The 26,484-nt window shown below is 32.1% G+C and overlaps 1 pseudogene; it reads left to right on the top strand.

Annotated features, from left to right (window-relative positions):
* LOC101033307 (elongation factor 1-alpha 1 pseudogene) overlaps positions 1–26,484 on the top strand; it is a 303,417-nt pseudogene that overhangs the window by 105,086 nt on the left and 171,847 nt on the right.

The following is a 26,484-nucleotide window of genomic DNA, read 5'->3' on the forward strand; positions in this document are numbered from 1 at the left end:
TTTCATCCTGCTTTACTGTGGGGAGTCTTGGTTTTCTGTTTGCTTATTTGTTTCCATAACCACCTGCTAAGTATATCTTGGACTAAAACGAAGATATTCCCATCTGTCACAAACTTGTCCTGGATATGTGGCCCACTGCTCCAAATGGCTACTGCCTACTCTCTCCACAGGCCTTGGCTCTTTGCAGTGCAATTTCCTTCAAAGTTCCTGGACATACATCTTCCCTCATGCTGCCACTGTTCTCCTCTTTATTGCTTTGTCCAGACTGTGGTCACAGGATCTTGCTTTAATTACCCATAATGATAGCTGAGAGCAGATGGTAAATTGTGAGGAGAATGAACCAAACGTTTAGAAATAATCAAAGAGAAGTACAACCCAAGAGTATCAGAAGTGATTTATGATTTCCTATAGCCCACAGACAGATTCATCTCATTCCCTTAGGCTCCTATAGGATGTAGAACTTCTCTTTTTTTTTTTTTTTTTTTACAGAAGGTGTTAGTTTATACCTGTTTTTTCCATGGCTCTTACTACTAGGCATTATCAATGTCTTAATTGTGAAAATATGAAAGATAAGAAATAGTATACTACTACATTTTAACTAGCATTTTAAAAGCTTTGGATTAATTTAAAAATTTCAACATGCTATAGATACATTTATTTTTACATGATGTTTATCCTCTTCACCTTTGTTTAATTTGTAGTCTTTTCAGCCCTTTTGTACATTACAATTCTATTTTATTTTATTGTCAGTTTATATTCTACCAAATTTCCACAAACTCATAGCTTAACCCCAAAACTAGAAAATTACTAATAACTTGAATTTCCTAGGTGTTCCTCTATTGCATAAGCATCTAGACTCCTTCTGACAGATAATCATTATTGTTGCACACACTATTATTTGTCCTTCTACATTCATTTTCTCTCTTCTTATTTTATTATAGTAATAGAATTTAAAATAGGCATTCAGATATCCAGCTAAAATACATCATTCCCAATCCAGCTAGAATAGCCACATGACTAATTGATTTTTTAGGTATAAAATATAAGGTGAAAGATTAGGTTTTAAGTATACAACTCAGTTTTTACAAATGCTAAAGCTTGTGTAATCTGTATCATTTACCAGAGAATATTTTCATCTTCCCAGAGAGTTACCTTGTGCCCCTTGCAAGGTAATCTATACCCACATCAAAACAACCAGTGATGTAAATTTTATCACCATATCTTAATTTGTTTTCTTCTGGAATTTGTATAAATGTGAATACATTTTTGTGTATGCCTTCTTCCATGTAAGTTTTTGAGATTGCCATGTATTTTAACAGTTTGTTCTTTTTCTTTGCTGAGGAGTATTTCATTGTATGAATATACTGCAATTCTTTATTCAACCTCCTATTGATGGACAGACACATGGCTTGTTTGTAGTTTTTGTCTATTATGAATAAAATACCCATGAACATTGTTATTCAAGGTTTAATATATATAGGTAGTTTCATCTTTCTTGAATAAAGAGCCAGAAAAAGGGCATTGCTGAGTCTTAGAGTAGATATAGCTTCTTAAATAAATTATAAAATGTTTTTTCCAAAGTTTTAAAAAATATATTTTGCCTGCCAATCAACCATCTATGAAGAGTTCTGATAATATTGCATTAGGGGATCAATAAATTCTTTCTGTAAGGGATTAGCTAATTATTTTTGTCTTTGTGAGTTATACAGGCTCCATAGCAACTACCTAATTCTGCCATTGTAGTGTGAAAGCATCTACAGACAATACATAAATGAATGAGCATTGTTGTGTTCTAATAAAATTTTCTTTGTATTAAGAAAACACTCCACAAACAGATTTTTCTCCTGGGTTACATTTGAAACACCTACTCTGCATTATCTCCAATATTTGGTGTCATCAATATTTTTTATTTTAACCATTCAAGTAGATGTGATTTTACTTTGCACTCCTCTGATAACTAATGATATTGAAAATAAAATCATAGGCTTATTGGACGTTTAGTCATCTTTCTTTCTGAAATGTCAGTTCAAATTTGATTCTCCTTTTTATTGTATTGTTTATCATTTTATTATAGAAAGCATGTAAGTCTTTTTTTATTGTATGTTTATAAATATTTCTTCTCTCCCATTATGTGGTTGGCTATTTATTTTCTTAGTGGTACCTCTTAGTGAACAAATGTTTACTTTTTCAAAAGTTCAAATATATTATCATATATATATATATATATATATATATATATATATTTAAATTGCTTTTCTTTGTGTTTTCTTTTTTTCCTCTGTGAAATCTTTGCTCAATTATGATTTGTAAAGATATTCTCCAATTTTATTTTCTAGAATTTGTATAGTTTGGTTCTACATTTAAATCTATAATCCAACAATGTTAAATAGAAGTCATTAGAGTAAATATTCTTGTCTTGTATCTGGACTTACAGGTAAAAATTGTCTTTCATGAGCTACAATTTTTTTGAAAATGTCATTTATAAAATTGCAAAAGTTCTATTTTATTATATTTCTATGTTGATACTTTCTATCATCAATGTTGAATATTGTCAAATATTTTCTCTTCATATATGAACATAATTACAGCTAGTAAATGTTAAAACTGGAATTAAAACTAAAGTACTCTATCACTGGGGCCTACAATCTTAATGTATATAATAAGCGATAAATTTGAAAAAAAGGTTATTGAGAATGTATACAAGATACCGTCACATGTTTCTGAGTCTGATATGACCAAAGTAAGGGCACAGACAAGACCTTCCGACTCAGTAGATAAAATAATTTTATTCAAGTTGAATATTCAACTCCAAGATTTTCCTGGAGTTATCCAAAGAGAGGCTGAGAACATACAACAACAAAAAAAGTTGTAACAATGTCAGAAGTAAATAGAAATATGGAAGGTATGATGTGTAAATTCCTTTCTGTTTCTGAGTTTTAATAAGTAAATATTTCAAATATAAAGAAAGGACAATTATGCATGATTTATTAGAATAGAATTGATAGTGTGACTCAGTTCTTCAGTCTGTCACTACAGCTATGAGTGAGATAATGATTTCTCTATAATTTTTCTCTTCAGTATCTATACAGTGTCGTTAAAATCAACCAATAAGTGGCAGAGGCTGACTTTAGTGAGTTAAATTCAAGTTGACAATAAGATGAACAAGAACCAGTTCAGTACTCAGTATTATTGAAATGAACAATGACCCTTAAGCTAATGTCTTGATGTTCTGCTGCTGATAAAAGATGTAACAATTTTTCAACAGTTGTTAAAGAGGACCTTAGGAAATACACACCACCAGCTTCACAGAAATGAATACACATTATGAACTTCAGATAATTCTATTTCTGGATGTACTGAGTATATAGACCAAATATACTTGTCATTTTAGAAAAAAAATTAATTTCAGACACATAAGTAACTGCTTACATAAGTAACTACTTACTTTCTGAAAGGGAAGGTTCACTTTATTACTTGTAATAGTCCTAAATATTTATGTTATGTATAGTAAATAAAACACGTTTTGTGAACTGAATGGTATAGAGAAAATATAATTGCAACATTAGGTTTTTTTAAGTAGCAGGGCACATATAACATCTAAAATTTTAATAGATACGTGTTAGAATACTATTCTATTTTTAGTTACCAAATGCTGGATTTATTGACTTTAAAGACCATGCAATTAGTAGCATATATTGAGAAGCATACAGAATGATAACAAATAAAATAATAATTGAGATAATTAGAAAAGGCTATATTATCTATACTTTAGTGTGTGAAAATCAACTAACTAAACACTGAAATCAGTGTCAAAGAGAAATCGGCATTCTCATGTTCAATTAAGCATTATTCACCTTAGCCACGATATGGAATCAACTTAAGTGTCCATCAGTGGATGAATGGGTAAAGTGTGGTGCATATACACAGTATACTAGTCATCCTTAAAAAAGAATAAATTCTGTTATTTACAAAAACCTGAATGAAACTGGACGACATTATGCTAAGTGAAATGAGTAAGGCACAGAAAGGCAAATACCACATGATCTCACTGACATGTGGAATCTAAAAAATTTTAACTCAAAGAAGTAGAGTAGACTAGTGGTTACTAGGGGTTGGAGGTGGGTGGAGAGTTGGGGAAATGTTTGTTAAAGGAGACAAAATTTTGCTTCGTTAGGAGGAATAATTGCAAGAGATATATTTTACAACAGTGACTATAATAAATTATAGTATGTTTTGAAAATCTCTAAGAGAATAGATTTTAAGTGTTTTTACCCAAAATGATAAGTATATGAGGATGAGGTAATATGTATGTTAATTACTCAAATGAGCTGTTTCACAGTGTATACATATTTTAAAACATCATTTTGTGCACAATAAGTAAAAATATAATTTCAATTTGTCAATTAAAATTGAAACAAAAACCAAAATTATGAATATTTGAATGTTATTCTACTTAAAGTTCAATTATAATTATAAATGTTGAACCATTAAGAAGCTAAAATATATGCGAAAAACTATCATCATAATTATTTGATTCTTCAAATAATTATGTGTTTGGCTTTTAAGAATTCATCTTAGAGTAAACAAAAATATATTTTTATATTTGGAAACAGATGTTAACAGTATTATTAAGAATTGATATTTTAAAAATTGTTCTTATTTAAAAAATGAAGAAATTGTTTGAACTCACAATAATTATTAACATATTACCTAGAGTGATGGTTTTAGATAATGAAATAAAAGAAATAGTAAAATGAAAAAAAAAAGTCAGCAAATAACTAAAAACATCATGAAATATTTGACTTGTTTTGTCCTCACTTGCACCAAATGTTACAGGCATAATACTTTTATGTTGGCTTTAATGTTTGGATACATATGCCCAGGTTATAACCTGATCTATGATTCTTAAAACACAATTTTACAACTGTATGTATTATAACTGCTTTAATGTTTCCTATGTCCTTATAATACAATCCCAAGTTATACAGAACACCAAGAACAGTTCAAAATATGGTGTACCTGTTTTGCTCATTAATAATTTTAAAACATGATGTACTCGGTTGACCCAACTTTGAAAATAACTCTCTTAAGAGCCATCTCACTTAGAATCCAACACTTTCTCATTGATTTAACTACCAATACCTTCTTTTACTCACTTTCATCTACTCTTGGACATTTAAAAATTTCTGTACAACCTAATCAGCACCTATAGGCTAACTTCCTGGACAGAGTGGGATAATTAATTATGGCTGTATTAATCCTTTACACATTTGGAATAATATCAGTGTGATTTAATTTCCATGTGGTTGAATAGAGTATTTGGAGAATCCATATGAGCAACATTGCTCTTTTGTGTCAAATTGTCTATTGAACACCTGATCTGTTTCAGCACTGTGCTAGGCATCAAAAGAAATCTCAAAGAACATTTAGTTTTCTGGGGAAGACAGATATCTATAAATCTTTGGATGAAGCAGTGTGCTAAGAATTATAGTAGTGATGCTTGAAAACTATTCAAATACAAAGAAGGCAAAGGTATTTCTAAGGAAATGTTATTTAAGCTAGATTTCTGAGTTAAGTAGGATTTTGCTAGAGGAAAGAGTGTTTGAAGGTAAGGTGGAATAGAGTATTATCTGGAGAAAGCATAGCAGATAAAAAGGCACAAAGGTGAAAAGCTATTGTTTGCATAGTATGTTCATACAGATGCCACTATCATTCCACAATAACCGTAACATTGCAGTCCACAGTCACTTTTATCCAGGGTGTAGATGTAACTCAGTTGGATTTTACATCTGCTTTCACTCTTGAAACTGCACTACTTAGCACATACCCTGCGCTGTTGTCTTAACACCTCAACTTTTTATAACAATTGAAATTCATCATGAAGAAAAAAGTTCTGAGACAAAGTGAAAAATTGCATTCTTTTCAAAATATTGCCCTATTCAACTAATTAATCATAGTAAATGTGATATTGCTGTGAAGTTTTAGCCAATTTAAGACTAATATTTAACATTTGTTTTTGTTTGTTTGTTTATAATTGAACCAATTATGTTAACTAAATTCAATAACATCATTGAGACTTCTAATACTAGAGATACATGATGGACTACATTTCCAGTCCTGTATCAGCTTTCAGCATTGCCTGACACAAAAACAGCCAGCATCTTGACCTTTCTGAATATTGATTTTGGCAGTAGACCATGCACAAAACATAACACAGCCAGTAAACTAGTCACAGAAGCACTTTAACCAGAATTAATAGGTATTTCATCAAGCAATTCCCAATTTCAAATATGGTAAAAATGATAGCTAATATTAACAGGAGGCAAACAATAACAAAACCAGAGTTTAGACCTCATTAATACTTTGAAAATATCCCTGCTGCTTAGACAGCAGAAGAGGTAAATAGCTCATGCTTTTCCACTTCATCTTCTCCATATTTCTTGATAATATACTAGACGGAAGTTTCCTTCCTTTAAGTGAGTTAAGTGAGATATTTGCAGGAATGGATTTGGTATGTAGAGACACAAAGCATTGAGATTTCCAGCAGCATGAGAACTGAATGATGGCAAAAGTATAAAAAGTGTTGACAGTTATCAGCTGTGCAATTGCCCCCAAATATTCACATGCCCACCACTAATGGCACCATTGTCCTCAGTTGAGATAACTAAATGCATTTCAATGGTTTAAAATTCATCTAAATTCTAAATTTTTATTTGAAGACCAATGTTCTAGTCTTTGCTATAACATTTAGCAGTGATGCAAATTTTGTTAACATTTTCTACCCTATCTCAATTTTCTCCTCTCAAGGTGATTTAGTAACAACTTACCTGTCTGGTAAAACTGTTTCATTATGGGAATACAGAAAATGTAATAAACCTTGAAATTGTTTATTTGTATTTTCTATGAAAAGTATATAGGACTTTGTAATATGTATATAGACACACACGCATGCATACATAAACACAAACACACACACATGTCTGTATCTGTCTATCTATCTATGTATGTATCTATATGAAAGTTTTGTTTTGTCCTAGGAAGAAGTATATTGGAGTTCTGATGAATGCCTGTCTAAAACATACAGAGGAGTAAGGTAGGAATCAAGCTATTCATTGTTAAAATGTATTTAGGTAACCTGGCTTGTACTTAGCTACAAAGAATATTCAACAGTGCATTTTGTAGTATGAGATAATTAAAAAGTATGAGGTGTGTTGCATGGGTGTGTACATAGTGAAAAAATCTGGAAAACCATCCTTTAACCAATACGTCGGGACACAGAATTCTCTGCTACAGAATTCACACAAAGCTATTCATATTGTCTGGCTATTTAAAGTGAATTTATATTATTTTGTACTTAATGTATATACTAAAAAAATAAATCACTGCACAATATCGTCATGCAATAATGTGAAAATAGATATCTATTCAAATCGTTTTCAATTCAAGTTAAAATCAAATTGTGAAAACAATGGGATTATTAGGTCTCACCGCGGAATTCTATGCAAACCCTACACAGGGTTTTCACATGCTCTGTCTACACAGTATTATCCATCACTCACATTCAGTGTTAAGACTGTTAAAGCAGGTGATGATTCCTAAATTCAATCTTAATCCATGGCTCATGGGAGAAAGCATCTTCCTAAGAATTACATGGATAGTTTCAATTTAGCACAACCTTGTTCCCTAATGGAATAGTTACTGTATTAAATACATATGAGGCAAGGTGACTCTTATTGGAAATGTTTCTCAACTATATTTTTAAGGACAACTTTACCTTTAAATTACCAACTCAAAACCATAAATTTAATTCTTAGGCTTTAAACTATTGTATTTTAAGGTACATAAATATGGGTTATCAAATATCAATGCTATAGTAACATCCTGAAACAAAACAAGCACAAAGGTATACAAGCCATAACTGGAGGAAATTTGAAACCTTCATGCTAAATCTTAAATGTAGTATTTCTAACTTGTGAAGACAGACTGGTAGGCAGCCATTTTTTTGTGTCTTAAAATAACTGGGGGCATAGTTACAATTTTATACATCAAGTGATTGCTTATTGACTGTTGCATGTGAGATGTGCTATTTTTTAGTTTATTTGAAATGTTTGACTGGAAAGGGGAGAGGAGAAAGAAAATATTTGAAATCTGGAAAACCCTAAACTTTGGTATGAAATTGTCACTTTCGCTTACATTTTCTTTAAGGATATAAAAGGTTTATAATTTTTGTAGTTAAATTGAGCAATAACCATTGGTGACTATAGAACAGGTAATTAGAGACTGCAGAAAAAGTTGTAGTCTAGGAATTGAAAAAATAAGATCCTGAAGTTGTTAAATTGTGTCAATGTCTGTATTTATGTGAATATACAAACTGCAGTAACTTTTGAATGAGATTAATCTTCTTTAATATAAGTTAACAAGTCTGTAGACTGTGATCTCCCCAAACTAAAAAGTACGACGTTTGGAACTGTGCTTTTTATGGTTGCAGTGTTGATAAAACACTAATATGCAGAAAATAAAGGAATTACACAGTGCCAATAAATAAAAAATTACCAACAAATATACTTTCTATGAAATAGAAGTTATACATGAAAGATCTCTTCTCTGCATGAAAGTGCAGAAGGTTGGAGAAAAGACTATTCATTCTACATCTTCAAACCATAGAACAAAACAGAAAAGGCAAACAAGGAAATTAATATTTGGAACTCCCGATAATGTATTTTAATCATGCCATAGGCACTAAACTTAAATGTATTCTTTATTTTTTTAAATTAAAAGTGCTTACAAATGAAAAGTATAAGATTTTCTTGTCATTTTGCCCTTCAGCGGCCACTAGTCTAGACTAGGAAAGAGAATAAGTGAACTTTCTCTCCTACCCACTTACTGTCTTACTCTTTTTCAGTTCTGGGCTTTGCTTAAGAATCATGTTAGCACAGTGATGAGATACATAATATGGCATTGAGACATTGAGACATGATACACTTCCCCCCCATGCCTACAATTTAAAATTATTCTTGTAGATCTCTTGGGAAAGATAACTGTATCAGGATATAGCCCAAGATGGCAACAACCTCAAGATCTGTAGAAGAGCCACATTTATAACAGTAAATCCTATCCTATTTGTTGTGGTTGTTTGTGTTCACCACCTTCTTTCCTGTCCTCTATGATAATCACCTCTTGACTTCATTTTGTTTTTAATCCCTTTAAGATGTCAGCAACTTCTCTTGCTTGAATTTAGATATAGGCAGACTAAAAGCCTAAAAAGTTAAAGGGACGTAACACTGGACATGGAGTTGCAAAGTTTTTATCACTCCAAGTCAAAGATATTCATGCAAGAGTCTCAAAAAGTGTTTTCGCAAAAGTAGGTATTTACCTCTTCCTACACAGAAATCTGGTCCTGAAAAACAGGAATAAATAATTATATAAAACTCTTGGGAAGCTATGAAATTCTTTAGTGGCACCGTTTCAGAGACTCACAAACAAAATGAGGCAGAGGAGATCTTAGGAATCGTCTAGAACAGTTTTTTAACCTTTAACTTAATTTATCTTTCTCCAAGGAGTTATTTTAGACATTATTTTATAACTCTTCACCTATTAAATTTTAACACTAAAGAAACACAGTATATTAGTTTATATACTGTATGTACATCTATATACATAAAAAGAACAATATTTGTTTTGCCTTTGAATAAAAAAATTCCCTTGTGGGCAATATTGTTCCTATTAAGAAGCATAACATGTAACAAACGAGAAGTACAATTAGAATGTTTGTAACACAAAGAAATGATGAATGCTTGAGATGATGGGTAACCCATTTTCTCTGATGTCATTCTTACGCATTGTATGCCTGTATCAAAAAATCTCACGTATCCCAAATATATACTATGTACCCATAAAAATGAAAAATAAATAAACCCTAAAAACTGGGGAAATCAAAGCTCTCAAAGGCAAAGCAATTTATCTATCATTACAAATCAAATTAATAATGAAAAATGAACTAGAATTCTGATATACTGTTTTTCAATAAATAGTGCTTAGCACATAGCCACCTTATGACACCAAATATGTATGCACAATTCTGCAAACAATCAAATATAATTTTGACTGGATAAGCAGTAAAATAAGTATTAGCATTAATGTGAATTCATAGTTTAAAGTTATTTGAGAAAAGGAACTATGATTTGTTGTAATTGTTAATATCCTTATGTACAAGGTATCAATTGCTATTCTCATAATCATAATGGAATGATACATTCATAAAAATGTGACTTCCTTCAGAACAAATACTTTATATTTATTAGATATTTTAGGAGAATTACTTTAATTCAATTTTTATTATAAACTCAAAATTAAAATGTTATAACTGAATGTATTAATGGCTAACTTAATAAATAATTAAAAATATCTTACCCGTAATGAAATTCTGTGAAAATTGATAAATGAACCTGTCCTAAATGTACTCAGACAAATAAATTATGTGTCTAGTTATATATTATATATTGTAGCCTAAATTTATATATTTATATTATAAAATAGAAACAATTGATCTGTAATATAAATCTATATTTATATAGAATAGAAATGTATATGGAGAATAAGCAAAAAATCATTTCATCAATGATAGGAAAGTTTGTCTTTAATTTTTATGCTTATTTCTAATATTATTTGTTTTAGGGATCAGAAGGCATATATTTTTCTTGTGAAAACTCTTGGAAACTATAAAAATACAACTATAGAATTTGGTTCTTTCTCAAGGTCTACTTTTACAATAAGTGGCAACACCAAAAACTAGAGAGACATTTTTGACCATCATTTTTATGATGCAGTTTAACAAAAAGTTCCACTGAATGAACTTTTACAATATATATTTACTCACTGGTTTCTATGTCTGTTTTCACATCTTACACTAAGCTAGCAAAATTTAGGACATTAACTTGTTTTACTGATCCCAGTTATGGATTTTCCAGGCATTTATCTCATCAACAGCCAAATTCAATAATTTTAAAGGAAAAAATAAGCTATTAAGTTAAAAATCATTTAAAATTGTATTTTATATAAGTAATATATAGTATTTATTATATTAAAACATTTATTCTATATACTATTTTATATAGAATACAGTTATATATTTTTTATGTTTTCCCATATGTTACTGAAGTCACTTTTTGGATTTCAGTGGGTCACTTAGTAACTTCAGACTCCTGAATGGTTAAATAAAAAATGCCTAAAATAAAAAGACTAGGTTAAAATTCTGATTGATGTTTGACCTTAGTCAATTTACTTTAACAATTTGTATCACATTTTTATCATCTTAGAAATCATCATAATTATAGTACCTACCTCATTAATTAAGGTTACTACTATAATTATCAAGCTTATAATAATGCCTGTCATATAGTAAATAACATAGTTGTTAGACATCATTTCTTCACCCACCAAAGTCTCTGAAGTAGAGTATCTCCAATGTTCTTCCAGCACCAGCTTCCTAAGTTTATAATTCTACATTGTTTTTTTCTCTCTACAATAGTTTTCACCTACCACATTTAAGATAGCTTTCCTGTGAGCCATATATTATTTAAATATTGTATATGTTTATTTCATATTTCATATTTCAGAACAAACCTTGATTTACTAATACAGATTCTATTGTTTTTAGTTCCATATTCATATAGCATACAAGTTGACAACATCAGTTTTTAAAGATAATTGTACTTATCAGTTTTTCTAAAAGATTGTAAGTTAAGATGGGTTCTTCTTTAATTTTAAATTTTGAATCAAGATTTCCTAGCTTCTCATTTCAGTGATAAAATTTGACTCCAGGTTCATTTAAGGAGAATAAAAAGAAAGAGGAAAAATCTAGAGCAATGTGCTTTTTTTCATATTTGTATTCTGTTCTCTTTCTTACTATCTTTATTTATGCTAAGGCAGGGAGGATCACTACATTGTGTCTCCACAATATTTATATGTTGTGAATCTCCAGTGACTGGATTTAGACATAGGGTCAATAAAAAAGTAATTGTAGGTAAAAGGGGTCATAAGGGCTGGCACTCTTAGAAGAAAAGGAAAGATGCCATAGCATTCTCACTCTGTCATGTGAGGATGCAACAAGAAGGCAGCCCATCTGCAAACCATGAAGAGAACCCTCAATGGAAACAAAACCCTACTGAAATCTATCTTGGCCTTATGGCTTCCAGAATTGTGAGAAATAAATTTCTCTTGTTTAGCTCAATACTTTGGTGTAGCAGCTTGAGCAGACTAATGTAACATTTTATTATTTTCAAGTTATTAATAATATTTATAAAGTATTCCCTTCATACCAGATAATTCTTAGTCTTACACTGCCATAATTTTAATAAATATACATGTTGTTTTTGTTTTCAGATCATAAGAATTTTTTTAAAAACATGATTTTTCATATCTTTTTTTCCAACCACATGTTTATTTTTAATGGTTTAGGATGACTCAAAGTTTTTAGTATTTTTAAAGATGTATTATTTGCTTTATAAAAATATTAGAATTTTGCATAAAATCCATTCTCAGGAAAGGCTATTATATCTTAAATAGATAAATTGGAGATTCTAGTAAATACACTGAAAAGTATATGGATGAAAATATAGAGCCAAATACTTGTTCTTAACATTATTGCATAATGAGAGGAATACAGAAAATGTAAATTATATTTAACTTACAAAAAATTGTGAAAAGAGTTTAGGCAGAGCATTATCTTATGAATAAATAGCCCCTTCTGTGCTCTACAGAACTTATTTAAACAATAGAGTGAAGGGTCCTTGTAACTTAATATAACCTGGAATGACACAAAACACTTGGTGGTCTCCTTTGTATAGCGTAGAAGGAAGCTACCTTCTATTTCTGTAGAAACTTGAAATATTCTGTAGATACACTGTAGAATGCTGTGCCAAGCACATGATTCCATATTTTTGTCCTCATTCATACCATATGAATAAGACACTATGTATTCTAGATGAAAAAAAAAAAAAAAAAGACTAAAAGGTTCATCTGTTTGCCTGGTGTCACACAACTATTACATCTTAGCCAGAAATCAAATTTAAGCAGTTGACCCAAGAACCCACATAATGAAGTGTATATTATTCAGTCCTCATAACATATAATTGCTTAAATATACAATATTTGTTTACATTATTTGTTAATGATAGTCATGGAGTATGTTGCCCAATTTTCACCATTACAATAAACATATATGTTTGATTTTTAACTTTTACATGGTCATATTTTTTAGCTAAATGCATGCTACCTAGCATTTGTGGTAATGAATTCAAATGAAATATAGCTCTGTATTTTCTCTTCCAAATAAAACCTGTTTGTTCATCATTCTTTTTCTTGACATCTTAAAAAGAGCAATCAAATTTCCATGACTCACTGTGCAGTTGCTAAGTATGCATAATAAATAACTTTAAAAAATAAAAAGGAAACAGAATAAAAACATATTTGAGCACAGTGAAATAGCGATAATATCTAAGTTCAATAAAAGCAGGAACTACAAAACTTTTAATTTGCTGACAAATACTCAAAATTATTACTCTAAGTAGTTGTTGAATGACTGAATAAAAATAGATTCTTTCCACAAGATTGCATCACATAGTTGAGTTAAAAGCCAACCGTAAATAATAATCACTGCCATTATGTAAAATCAAAGATGCACCAGACCGAGCTAATTATTTTATATGGATTTTGCCATTTAATTCTGATTTTTAAAAAGTGAGTATTATAATTGACTCTCTTATATAGGACTGAAAAGACAAATTTATCTTATTCAAAGGAACAAAGTCAGACTGGGAGTAGAGTCAAAATTATAATAAACAGCAAGTTAGCGGGGGAAAAAAGAAGAGAGAAGTTCAGTCTGAAGACTTCTGCTCACTGGGAGAAACAGCTTTTAGGAATAATGAAGAATTAGGTTCTAGAGGTAGATAAGCAAGGCACTTTACAACCATTGAAGCAAGACATTTTATATGGTGAAAGCTGCAGGCAACACGGAACCTGAGAATCTTTATGATCTTCTTGTGACATTTGGTCTTACAATGTTGTAATACAGCATGTTACTTTCTTTCATTCATTTGTACTTGCACATATGTAAACCTTAGGCCAAGAATCCTATTTCTTTTCTTCCATCTCCATTTTTATCCAAGCCTGGGCTCCAGTGAATGTTTCTTCTTCTATATCCCTATTCCTGCTTTGTCTTAAAATAGTTTTTCTCTCCACCCAAGATACTATTGACTGCATTATAAAGCCTCTATGAAGTCATTATGTTTATGTATGTCTGTCTCTTTTGCCAGCTTGTGAGCTCTGTTGTAAATCCCTGGAGTTAGCATTGTATCTAATATACAAAAGGTCTAAAATAAACCATGATTACATATTAAATAAAAGGCGATTCAAACAAGACCTTTAATCTGAATTGTTTAGTTTAGCTCAGCAAACATAAGGCAAAACATATTATGAAATTTAAAATAAATAAAAGAACATTTTTGTTGAAATAATAAGGAAGAAAAATAAAAGTTCTGCTTCTCCATATTTAAGAATATAGTGACTAAGGAGGAATCCAAGTGCCTCGTTATTCTTTTGAGATCTACTATTGACAAGTGAAGAGGTTTTTATATCTTTATAAATATTCACACTGGTAACGTAATCCAGTCACCTTGGCTTACTTATTTTAGAAGAGGTTTTAGAGTGGGGTAATGGGGTATGTTCAAGGTCTATTTTCCATTCTTATTGTACAACATTTGTTTTAAATGTACTAAAAAGAGAATACAATAAAAATGTACTCGATTTGTTTTAACACAGTATGAATATTTGTTGGAGAAATTTATTGGTCTTAAGACAAAAATGATAGAGTAAATATTTGACTTATGTTATTTGTGTTATATATCTCTGGGATTTGTCATGATGTTCTAGTTTCTCCTTTGGAGGGGAAGACTTCCAGTGGAACCTGGAAAAAGGTTTCTAGATGCAAAGGGAATATAGTTGATCTCTGAGAGTTTAACTAGTAAAATCAATACAATGAGATGAGGGTGAAAGTTTTCTAAGCCATGTGAAATTACTATCTGATTGAATCTGTTTAAAGAAACAAAGTATCAACAGAAGGAACTAGTCAGTTTAGAAATCAAGATTTATAGCATCTACTCCATTCTGACTTTGCTTTAATTTTTTGCTTACCAAAGATTCCTCTTATTACTATTTTGACTTTTATGTGCCTAGATATAATAAAATTGTATGTATATGTTTGGAAAGGTTTTGGGGGAATCCCTAGCCATGAGCACTTTTACTTCCAGAACAAGACTAATAAATAGATCCTGAGCTGTGATATATTCAATAAGAAAATGCCACATTGTCACATGACCTGCTGCTCAAAACATCTTTTCATCTCAGTGGCAATGTAAATGATCTTCCAACTTTGAATATTCTTTGGCTTTTATTCTAAATGCTTGAAGCTGTCTCACTATATATGTTTGCTTTTGTCTTCGAGTGTGAAAATCAGGACCTTAATAGCTACAGAAATGATACTCATTTTACCTTTCTGGAATCTAATACATAGGCTTGATTTTATGGTTTGGCTCAGAATCAACTATTAAACATTTCTTCAAATGTGAACAATATAACCCAGCTCTCAAATGAGAGGTTTAGGTGACTACATAAAATGTAACAAAATGCCACTTCATAAAACATTTTTACCTTGACAACATTATGCAAGCAAAGGTTACAAGAGAATCATAAAGATTCTCAGATTCAGCTTTTGCCTGCAGCTTTCACCATATAAAATGTCTTGCTTCAAAGTTTGTAAAGTGATCACTTATCTACCTCCAGAACCCCATTCTTCACTATCTCTGGAAGCTCTTTCTCCCGGTGAGTATAAGTCTTCAGACTGAATTTCTCATTCTTTTTTCAATGTGGTATTTATTACAGTTTCAACTCCTCCCAGATGCCCCACTCCTTTAAATGAATTAAATGTGTTTGTTTTGGTCTTAAAAATAATACTCTGAAATGAATGTAATATTCCAATGACATTCTGATTCTAGCACAGAGCATTCTTATTTCTATCTCCTATTCAGAAATCTTGCAACAGCAATTGTTATTTTGAAGGTATGGAGAGGGTATGCATATCTCACTGTTGACGGATAGGGATTTCCTTGTAAATCCCCAAATGCCTTATTATCTTACTTGAAATAGTAGTGTCATGTTCCACTGATTCTACATCCATGCACCAATGGGTTACAATGAGGAATCTTGTTTTTTCTTGTTAACTATAAAATCATAGTTGTGTGTTACAGTAAAATTTCAGGGTACCTTTCTGAAAAGCTCCCATATTGTGTATTTGTTAATTAAGTTGCTGCTATGATCTTAAGAAGCTGTGGATAATCTCATTTGAGGTGTGATCTTGGATATTTAGGATTGTGTGTGTGTGTGTGTGTGTGTGTGTGTGAGAGAGAGAGAGAGAGAGAGACAGAGACAGAGACAGAGACAGAGAGACAGAGAGATGGGGATGGAAGTATGGGAGTGGGGCTCTGAAATAGAATCTTGCAATTCCTTAGAAACAACTTAGTGGCTAAAGTCTATTCCTAGCTCTGCTTCTTGATGGTGATGCTTTGGGGAGCTCTGACACTGTAGAAACTATGCAATGTTCTTGTCATATGACTGAAATCTCCATTTTGCTACAGGAAAATTTAGACTTCTTCAGAAGGGACTGCATGTTTGTGGAGGGGTGTTATATGGGTCTCTAAGATAATAATGTATCATTATGGCTGCATAAATAATCACAGTATACATTTTTCTTGATTATGGTCTTGAGAATCACCTATTGTTTGATAGTAACCACAAGGTGACTGGTAAAGATGAGTTTAAACAAGGTGAAAAAGCTCATATTTCCAAGTGGTTAAGCACATATGTTACTGAGAAGTGTGGGGGTCCTCAATTCTTGTATTCTTGGAGCAAAGAATTCAGCCAGGAGGCCAATTAGTAAAGCAAGCCAAACTTTATTAAGGAAATAAAAGTAGATTCCAAGAGAGGAGTGGGATGACCCTGCTGGGAGCAGCCACAAGAGTTCTGCACTACGGTTTTTGTTATGTTGGACTGTTTCTTTAAGGCCTCACTTCTGTCTTTAGTCCCCACTTTTGTCCCCAACTAGTTTCTACCCTTGTTTGTGAAGAGAGAGGAGGAGGGAGAGGAGAAAGAAGAGAAAAAGGGGAAAAGGAGGAGGTGTAGGAGGAAGAGGAGGGAGAAGGAAGAAGAAAAGAAAGGTATAAAACAGAATTTCTCAGAAAAGAGCAGTGTCAGCAATGACCCTGATTTTTGCAATATACTTGATATGTTTCTGGAACAGTAAAGAGGTCAGAGAGGCTCCAGTGCATTAAGGAGTGTAGGAGAAAGATGAGGAAAACAAAGCAGACAGGACCCAATCACATGGACTTTGTATTTTATATTTTGGAAATTAGATTTTAATCTACACATGATTAAAAGCCTCAGAAAGTTTGGAGCAGAGATATCCTGAATATTAAATTTTACAAGAATAATTCTGAAAGATTTGTGTAAGATAGACTGAGAAGGCATATAACAAAATATGTCATTTTGTTCTCACATTTTTAAGGTTTACAAGAGACACAAAACTTCAATATACATTGTTTGAAGATGTATCTTCTCTGGAATCATATAAATTCTGCTATTCTCAGCCCATTTGACAATAGGCATCCAATTGAATAGTCATTGTTCACTATGATAGTCTTTTCTAAGTCTTTCTTTGAAATGATCCACAGAATAGTTAATTTTCTCTACCTTTTCAATATAATGTTATCAAATTTTTAGTCTGATCACTATACATTAAGTAACTATGTGGCTCCTAATATATCTCGGCGGTGTGGTAGAAATTTGATGGATAACTTCAACATTCCTTGTAAAAATGGGAAAAATTAAGAACAAAAATATAATTGACTCTCCAAGTGTGTGTAAACTTACCTGTTTTGAAAAATCTGTCAATGAAATTTTCTGTTCTTTCATTTAGCTGAAAAATCATAATGGTAGCATTGCCTTGAGCAAGGCATTCTTGACATGGACAGATAAATTTGGAGAGCATCTGTGCAGAACATAACTGCTTCTTGTGGAGCACAAGGCTCCAGGCTGATTTTGAGCTTGCAGGCAGGGAGTGTTGTAAGTAGTGACAGATACTGCACATCATGCAAATGACACCAAGCAATAAAGTTCTCATGTGCCTTTCTGCATAGAATGGACACTTTGTCCCTACATTGCCCTGTTTTGTTTTATCTGATCTTTGAAGTTACCTTGGTGAATACTGTCAGCACTGAAATAGAAGGTTAAAACCAAAATCAGGGATAACATGTTGTTCAGAATGAGATAATGGCATGAAGATGATACTAACACTGCTTTCAAGCAGTCTGAGTAGGTTTGAACATATGGTAACAGTTGGATAATGAATGAGATAATGAATGAGACATGACAAAATTGGAGATAGATAGACTAATTATGGCTACATATGGGGCTAAAACCCAAAGATGTAAACAAAGTGAAAGCAAATGAGTATCAAAAGTTTAGATCAGTTGCGAGAGTGTATTTCTTAACAGTCATTTTATATACTGAACTTCTTTTTGTATATCCGTGCTCCATTTTCAAAAACCCACCACAGACCATTCAGAAATAAAAGTTCTCTGAGCCCAGCATCTAAATTGCTTTCAAGATCTTAGAATAATACATTATTTTCAAATTCATAAATTATATCATTTTGCTATTCTTTTGCATTTAATTGACAGATGTAACAATAAAAATTTGAATATGAAGTTCTGAAAAAAATCCAGATCATTAAATAAAAATCACATTTTGTTTATTCATGTCTTTTTTATTAATGATAATGTAATGCCTTAATATTTGGCATAAATATAGATATTTTCTTATAAATATTTTAAGTAATTTATTATATTTAATTAAATATTATTTTATTAAAAACATGAAGATTATACTACTTTCTAGGAAATCAACATAGCCTATTTCATAAAGGGCTACAAAACTATGAACTGAAAGTACATTTTCTGTGCTTTAGGCCACTGAAAAGCTCTACTAATATGGCAAGCTATGTAACTATAAATCTTTTTTCAAAACAAGGTCTCAAACGTATTCAAAGCGATATTGAGAATGTGTTTCAGTTAGACAAAGACCTTCTAAGAACGTTAAAGATGTATTTAACAGTAATCAAGAAACTTCCAATATTTGCAAACATTAATTTTAGAATTGCTATGGACCAGTAACTCAATGCCTCCAATTTTCTCCCATTTTTAAATGATAACATACATAGTGATTATTTTATGCATGTTCTACCATTGTACCTTAGTTGTGTCAGGAAAGATTACTCTTGTTAGTTTTACAGGTGAGAGGACTTGTATTCTAGCAGTCATACTTAATGAGCTATCCCCAGGGAGCATCATCTACATATTGTTTTACATTTAACTCAATGACAAGTTTCTGGACCATGAAAGGGAGTGAGTTTATGTTGCATAAATATAACATGAGAGGGAGCAACATGAATCATTGTGAACCAGAGAGCATGCTGTAAAACACAGATTCCAAGATAGTCCCAAATGATCTCTGCTTGCCTCTGGTATTCAAATCTTTGTGCTGTCTTCTCTCATATTGTACTAAAATTGTTCCTGTGTAACTAGTAACATATGGCAGAAGTGATGGTCTGCAACTTCTGATTTTCATAGGTTATAAAACATACTGTAGCTTCTCTTTTTATTTCTTTTGCTTGCTCTCTCTCTCTCTCTCTCTCTCTTTCTCTCTTTCTCTCTTTCCCTTCCTCCTTCCCTCCTCCCCTCTCTGAAAATAGGAAGGTACTATTTGGAAAAGCCCTATGAAGATGCCCACATGAAAGGTTGCTGAAGAATGCAGCCAATGGCCAATAAAGAACGAAGGCCTGCCAAGAACCACATACATGGGTTTAGAATAACATTCTCCACCCCAAGCAAAGCCTTATGATGACTGAAGTCTTACTCTACAAACTGACTGTAATCTTGTCAAAGATACTGACTCGAAACTACCCAACGGAGCATCTACTGGGTCCTGGAAACTGTGTTAGACAGTAACTGTTGTTTTAAAGTGTTAATCTTGGGGGATAATTTGTTATGCGGCATTTGAAAATGAATGCCTAGATCTAAAATTAAAATTTACCTTTTTATGGAAGATGAATCTTCCATTGCAATTATAATATTGCAGTATGATAATTTATAAATTGCTATAATGTGAGGGCAAGTATGTTTCGTTTAAGTCTGTTTCTTCAGGGGTCATCCTAGCATCACATAACAAATACTACATGTTTACACAAAGGAGGAAAGGAGATAAGAAATAAAGTAATTGTTTTCTTAACATTTTTGTCAAATTTTCAGACACAAACTAGACTAAAAAATAAACTAAGATTCCACCAGTCCAAATGAAAGAACCTGTTTTTTTTTTTTCTGTGTCGCATATCTTGGAGAAATGCACAAATAATGAGGTCATGCATGAGGAAGTAATTAAGCAGGTCTCAGTTTAAAAGTTAAAGGCCAGATTGCCCACACAATTGTGTGATAGGTAAAGAAAACTGTTCTCTATCTCAAATTGCCACCTCATTTTTTTTTTTAATAATAATTAGTTTCTTTACAAAGTGTGGTGAAAGAGAAAATATTTTCTACTGCAATTACTAAACATTTTCACTGGACATAAAGTGATCTTTACCTCCAATGTAATTTTTTTTTTCCTGTTTGAAAAATAATAAAAAAGACATCCTCAAAGAAATAAATGGTGGTGGAAAGTGGCATAAATAACACTACCAATATGTAGTACAATTACATACTTTCCAACAAAATTCAGGCTGAGATAGATACAAATACCAAAGGAGCAGACTTAACAGGCAAAAGAGAAAGGTTCTGATATAATTCCTGACAGAGGAGCTCAGCTCTGCAAACTGGCAATCCCGTCAATCCTCTTCTCAATTAAAAGTATGAAGGGAGGGGAACAAGGCATACTCACTGGGGCCTGTGGGCAGTGGGGAGGTAGAGCATCAGGACAAATAGCTAATGCATGCAGAACTTAAAACCCAGATCATGTGGTGATAGGTGCAGCAAACCACCATGGCACACATATACCTAGGTAAGAAACCTGCATGTTCTGCACATGTATACCAGAACTTAAAATAAAATAAAAAATTATTTTAAAAAGTATGCTCCACACTTTCTTCCCACACCTAAGGAGAAGCCCTCTGGCAATTGTGAGGAAAGAATTATAGGGTTTAATATTATCAGGTAATCAGGTAACCTTGATATGGTCTCACTAATGCAGGCTGTCCCCTGTCAAACTAGATCATTGATATTCTTCAAACTAGGTCTGTGCTTTCCTACTTCTTCGTATTATTCTCTCTACTTGGAGTATTTTCCCTTGCCTATAACTCACACATTTCTGACTTCTAAATATTGTTAATTTTTCAATCTTTAGAGGTCACTTTACACATGAAGAATTACCTAATAATGATAGAACTTTATCCTTTTAAATCTCTTGGAAGACACTGGCAATACAATTTACAAGGATTTTATAGAGTATTTATTGTGTTATACACCTACACAAATCACAGAACAGGATTTGACGACCAAACACCTCTAAAAGAAGCCCAAGCTAAACACTGTGTTTGAGACAAGAGAAGGGAACTAAATGAGAAGATATAAATAAAAGAGAAGGGCAAGTGCTTTTGTACTTGATTCATTATATCTTATTAAACCTTTAACATTTTTAAAGCTTGGAATAAATTAATATGATTATGTAATTAGTGTTAAGAGTTGAAATATACTTTTTACCAAAAATTAGCAAAATTTTAAATACAAGAATTAGTAAAAAATAGTCACACTCATGATTTAATGAGATAGAATCTACATTGTTAGAACTTCAGAAGAGACATCTAAAATTACTACTAAAATCCCATAACAGTGAACCTGGAAAAAAAAAGACAACTGCTCATTCATGCTCAAAATATATTTAAATATATGTAAATGTATGATAACCCATTGAAAGGATTTTTAAAACTTTGCAAACAGCAGAAATTCATTTAGCAGCAATGTAATTTAACACAACAAAGCAATGACCAAAATAACAGTATAATCATTTTTAATAAAACCCTAAATCATATAGAAAAACAGTCTTTAAAAAAAGCTGTTGTCATTAACTTAGGGAAGATTAGAATCTCTAAGGCCAGTTGCAACAGAAAACAGGAAGAATCAAACACTCTGCCTTCACAACCGACTTTATAAAATGAATTTAGTGCTTATTTGTATTAGTTAATGTGCCAGGCACTTATGGTACAAAAATAAATATGATATGAGCTTCATCTTAGAGGGCACAATAGTTGAGAGAATGTGATAACAACACAGAAGTAAATGTTTCCCTAAAGTAAAAGACATACAATCAAGATAGGCATGTGTGCAGGGCTTCAGAATCCCTTTAACTAGGATTCTCAGAGTAAAGTATCCCTACATTTCAGATAGAGGAGCAGTGGGAGCATGTAAAGTATTACATTTCATACATTATTAGGCATTCAAGGCTGAGAGAACAACATGAAAAAGAACAAAAATGTGCTACATGGTGGTATGAGGCACCATAATCAGTTTGATATGATTATAGCATCACCTAAAGATAGAACCAAATACATAAATTGCGGGGCACAGTACGAAATTAAAATGTTCAAAAATGCTTAGGAATTTCAACATCATTTCTGAACATTAAAGTAAGTGCTGCCCCCTCTGAGCATCAGGGCCTCAGTTCACATGCCAAAGGTCCATATGCCATATTATGGTTAAAAATTGAGCTCAAGAGTGAAGCCGACTGAAATTCACATCCTAGCTCTGCTCTTTATATTGTAATTTTAAAAACACAGAAATGCTGTCTACAAAGTGGCAGTGGGAAGCCCCACATTTAATTCCTATTATATAAGAAGTCCAAAAAAATAAAAACCCCAAGTAGAGATCCTTGAAGTAAGCCTGCATCCTGGGCAGAGAAACTTAAAGTGAAGTTATATCTTAAGAGGAGAGAGTCAGGTCGTAGTTGCCGTTAAAGAAACAAAGGAGGGTTCATCACACAAAAGAAGCAGAAGGTAAGGGAACCAGAAGATACAGTCAAAAGATCTGGGAGGAACATCATTTGAGAGGAAAAATAAGGGAGGGAGACAGAGAGAACGAGAGAGAGGGAATATACATGAAGAAAGAAATGTGCAATAGATCAACAGAAATTAGTAAAAACATCAAATTGTGGAATATGGTTCTCTACTTTTACATTTACTTTGATGATATGATGATGTCTATTTGAAATATTCTGTGATGATTACTTTATAACTCTATTTTTGCTATTTACTGTAGGTTTAAGTTATGGGCAAACTCAAATTCAGTCTTATGTAAGATTATTTAATTTATTAAACTAGATTTCCATAACATGGCTGATTTTGCTACTGTAATTAAACCCAATTATTAAGAATAATTAAAATTTAATAAGAATAGTGATTTATAAAAATAATACCACAAACAAAAGCAAAGACTACTTTCTGTAAATTAATCTATTTACTAATCAGAAAGAATACCGACACACAAAAAATTAAATTTTGTCCTATTGGTTATTTAATATAGACATACAAGTTTGCCTTTAAAGATATTACATTCCCCTTTGAATCTATATATAGAGAAAAAGGAGCAGGAGAGAAAAAGAAATGAAGCATTTAAGTGGAAGAAGGGAATAAGTAAACATGGTATATGATGGGAAAACATTCTTTTAAAGCACAGATATGGTAAGAACTAATCAGTGTTTGCTGATCATCTGTCTTGTAACAAACTTGGTCATAATAGGAAAGCAAAACATCATTACCCTATATCATCTTTCAAAGCATGCCGGTAGCTACATTTGTCTTTACTTTTATTTGTTTGTCTCTGCCAATATAAATGAAATAGCTAGGATGAATTCGTTTAAAGTCCACTGACCAAGGGTAACCAGAAATATGTTCATAGTGAAAAAGGAAGCAGGGAAGGAAGAGAGAGAGGAAGGAAGCAGGGAGGCAGAGAGAGAGAGAGAGAGAGAGAGAGAGAGAGAGAGAGATGGGGGAGAGAGAAAGAGAGAGAGAGAGAGAGATGGGGGAGAGAGAAAGAGAGAGAGAGAGAGAGAGAGAGAGAGAGAGAGAGAGAGAAAGTGGAAACCAGCTCTGAATTGAACACTCAAGAAACAGGAGCAGTTTGTGCTGGGAATACCCTTGGTGAAGAAAACAATCACTCAGAAAAAGGATTTACTTGTCATTTTGTCTTATCCTCTTAGAGAGGTGGTTTTCTCATGGCCTTGGCACCGTCCAAAAAATACCTCCAGAAAACAAAACCAAAAAATCACTTGTTTATATTTTATTAGAAATGTTGTAGTCTGACAACCAGAAAAGCTGACTTTTACTTAATTGTACCATTAGGGAAAAAAAAAAAGCAATTTGAGGCACAGAAAGAATACAGAATTTAAAAGTTATTTAAATAATCACTTAATTCATTATAAGTTTATTTAGCACTGAAATCTGGTTTCTTGACTCTCAAGAAAGTAATATAATACTAACAAGAAACTAATGCTAACATGAAAATAATTATAAACATTTAGTTGATTTTTGTGTTGGTGTATTTTCTGATTAGTAAACAGATTAATTTACAGGAAGTATCCTTTGCTTTTATTTGTGGAAAAATATTTATAAGTCACCATTCTTATTAAATTTTAATTAAATATATTCTTAGTAATTGGGTTTATGTATATATGAAGAAAAACAAGTTTGTTCTGCAACAAAACCACCAATTTTCAGTTTTCCCCTCCTTAAAGATACCTACAGAAATTATTATATTAAATACCCAAAGCATGAGAGAACTCTTCTGCTTCATTGCATGGCAAACTACTCAGCTAAGTGTTTCAGCCTCTGGCCTCCTACATTAACACAGCTCAGGGAAATGGCCCAAAGTGTAAATAGAAGCTCCGGCTCATTGGAAAGGTGCTCAACCTGAAACTCAAAGGACTTCTTGGTAATATACTTATTTGTCATTGTTAACAAAGAAGTTTCTTCTCATTTGTAAAGTCATATATAGAAGCAGAGAATATCATTTATGCACACAAATCCTCACCGTGAAATGAAGGTCAGAATGGTGCATTAGCCACAGTCTCTTATTGCAATTTAGAGATGAGATATCACCTTATGTGAATTTTCAGGATCTGGAAGGTTAAATGAAATTTGTTTCGGGTAATTTTTTTTAAAAAAACAGTAAAATACTCCATTCCTCATTTGGGTGTCATATACCCAGCAGCCAGTTTTACTCTTTTTTTTTTTTTTATTTAGTTTTTTTCATATTAGTCCAAAGTGCCTTTATGCAAATACAAGAAAACGTGACTATATATTGTTATTTGCTCCCCACACAAGCTAACATATGATATGTACTCTTTGAGCCCTTCCTTTGCTATTTTACTTTATTTTATTTTAAAATTTATTTTTTATTTCAATAGGTTTTTGAAGAACAGGTGGTGTTTGATTACATGAATAAGTTATTTAGTGGTGATTTCCAAGATTTTGGTGCCATTTGAGCAGTGTACACTGTATCCTATGTATAGTCTTTTATCCCTCACTGGCCTCAAACCCTTTCCCTTTAGTCCCTAAAGTCCATTGTATTATTCTTAGGCATTTGTGTCCTCCTAGCTTAGCTCCCATTTATGAGTGAGAAATGCAATGTTTTGTTTTCCATTCCTGGGTTACTTCACTTCCATCCAGGTTTCTGTGGATGACATTATTTTGTTCCTTTTTATGGATGAGTAGTATTCCATGGTATATATCTGTACCACATTTTCTTTATCCACTTACTGATTGATGGGAATTTGGGCCGGTTCCATATTTTTGCAATTGCAAATTTTGCTGCTATAAACATGAATGTACAAGTATCTTCTGTGTATAATGACTTCTTTTTCTCTGGCTAGATAATCAGTAGTGGGATTACTGGATCAAACAGTAGGTCTACTTTTGGCTATTTAAGGAATCTCCACATTCTTTTGCATAGTTTTACTAGTTTACATTCCTGCTAACAGTGTAAAAGTGTTCCCTTTTCACCACATCCATGCCAACATCTATTATTTTTTTATTTTTGATTATGAACATTCTTCCAGGAGTAAGTTGGTATCACATTGTGGTTTTGCTTTTTTCTGATAATTAGTGATGTTGAGCATTTTTTTTTGTTTGTTGGCCATTTGTATATCTTGAGAATTGTCTATTCATGTCATTAGCCCACTTTTTCATGGGATTGTTTGTTTTTTTCTTGGCTAATTTGAGTTCCTTGTAGATTCTGGATATTAGTCCTTTATCAGATGAATAGATTGCAAAGATTTTCTCCCACTCCGTGGGTTGTCTTTTTACTCTGCTGATTGTTTCTTTTGCAGTGCAGAAGCATT

Source organism: Saimiri boliviensis, chromosome 6, assembly GCF_048565385.1.
Source record: "Saimiri boliviensis isolate mSaiBol1 chromosome 6, mSaiBol1.pri, whole genome shotgun sequence".
Taxonomy (NCBI): Eukaryota; Metazoa; Chordata; class Mammalia; order Primates; family Cebidae; genus Saimiri; species Saimiri boliviensis.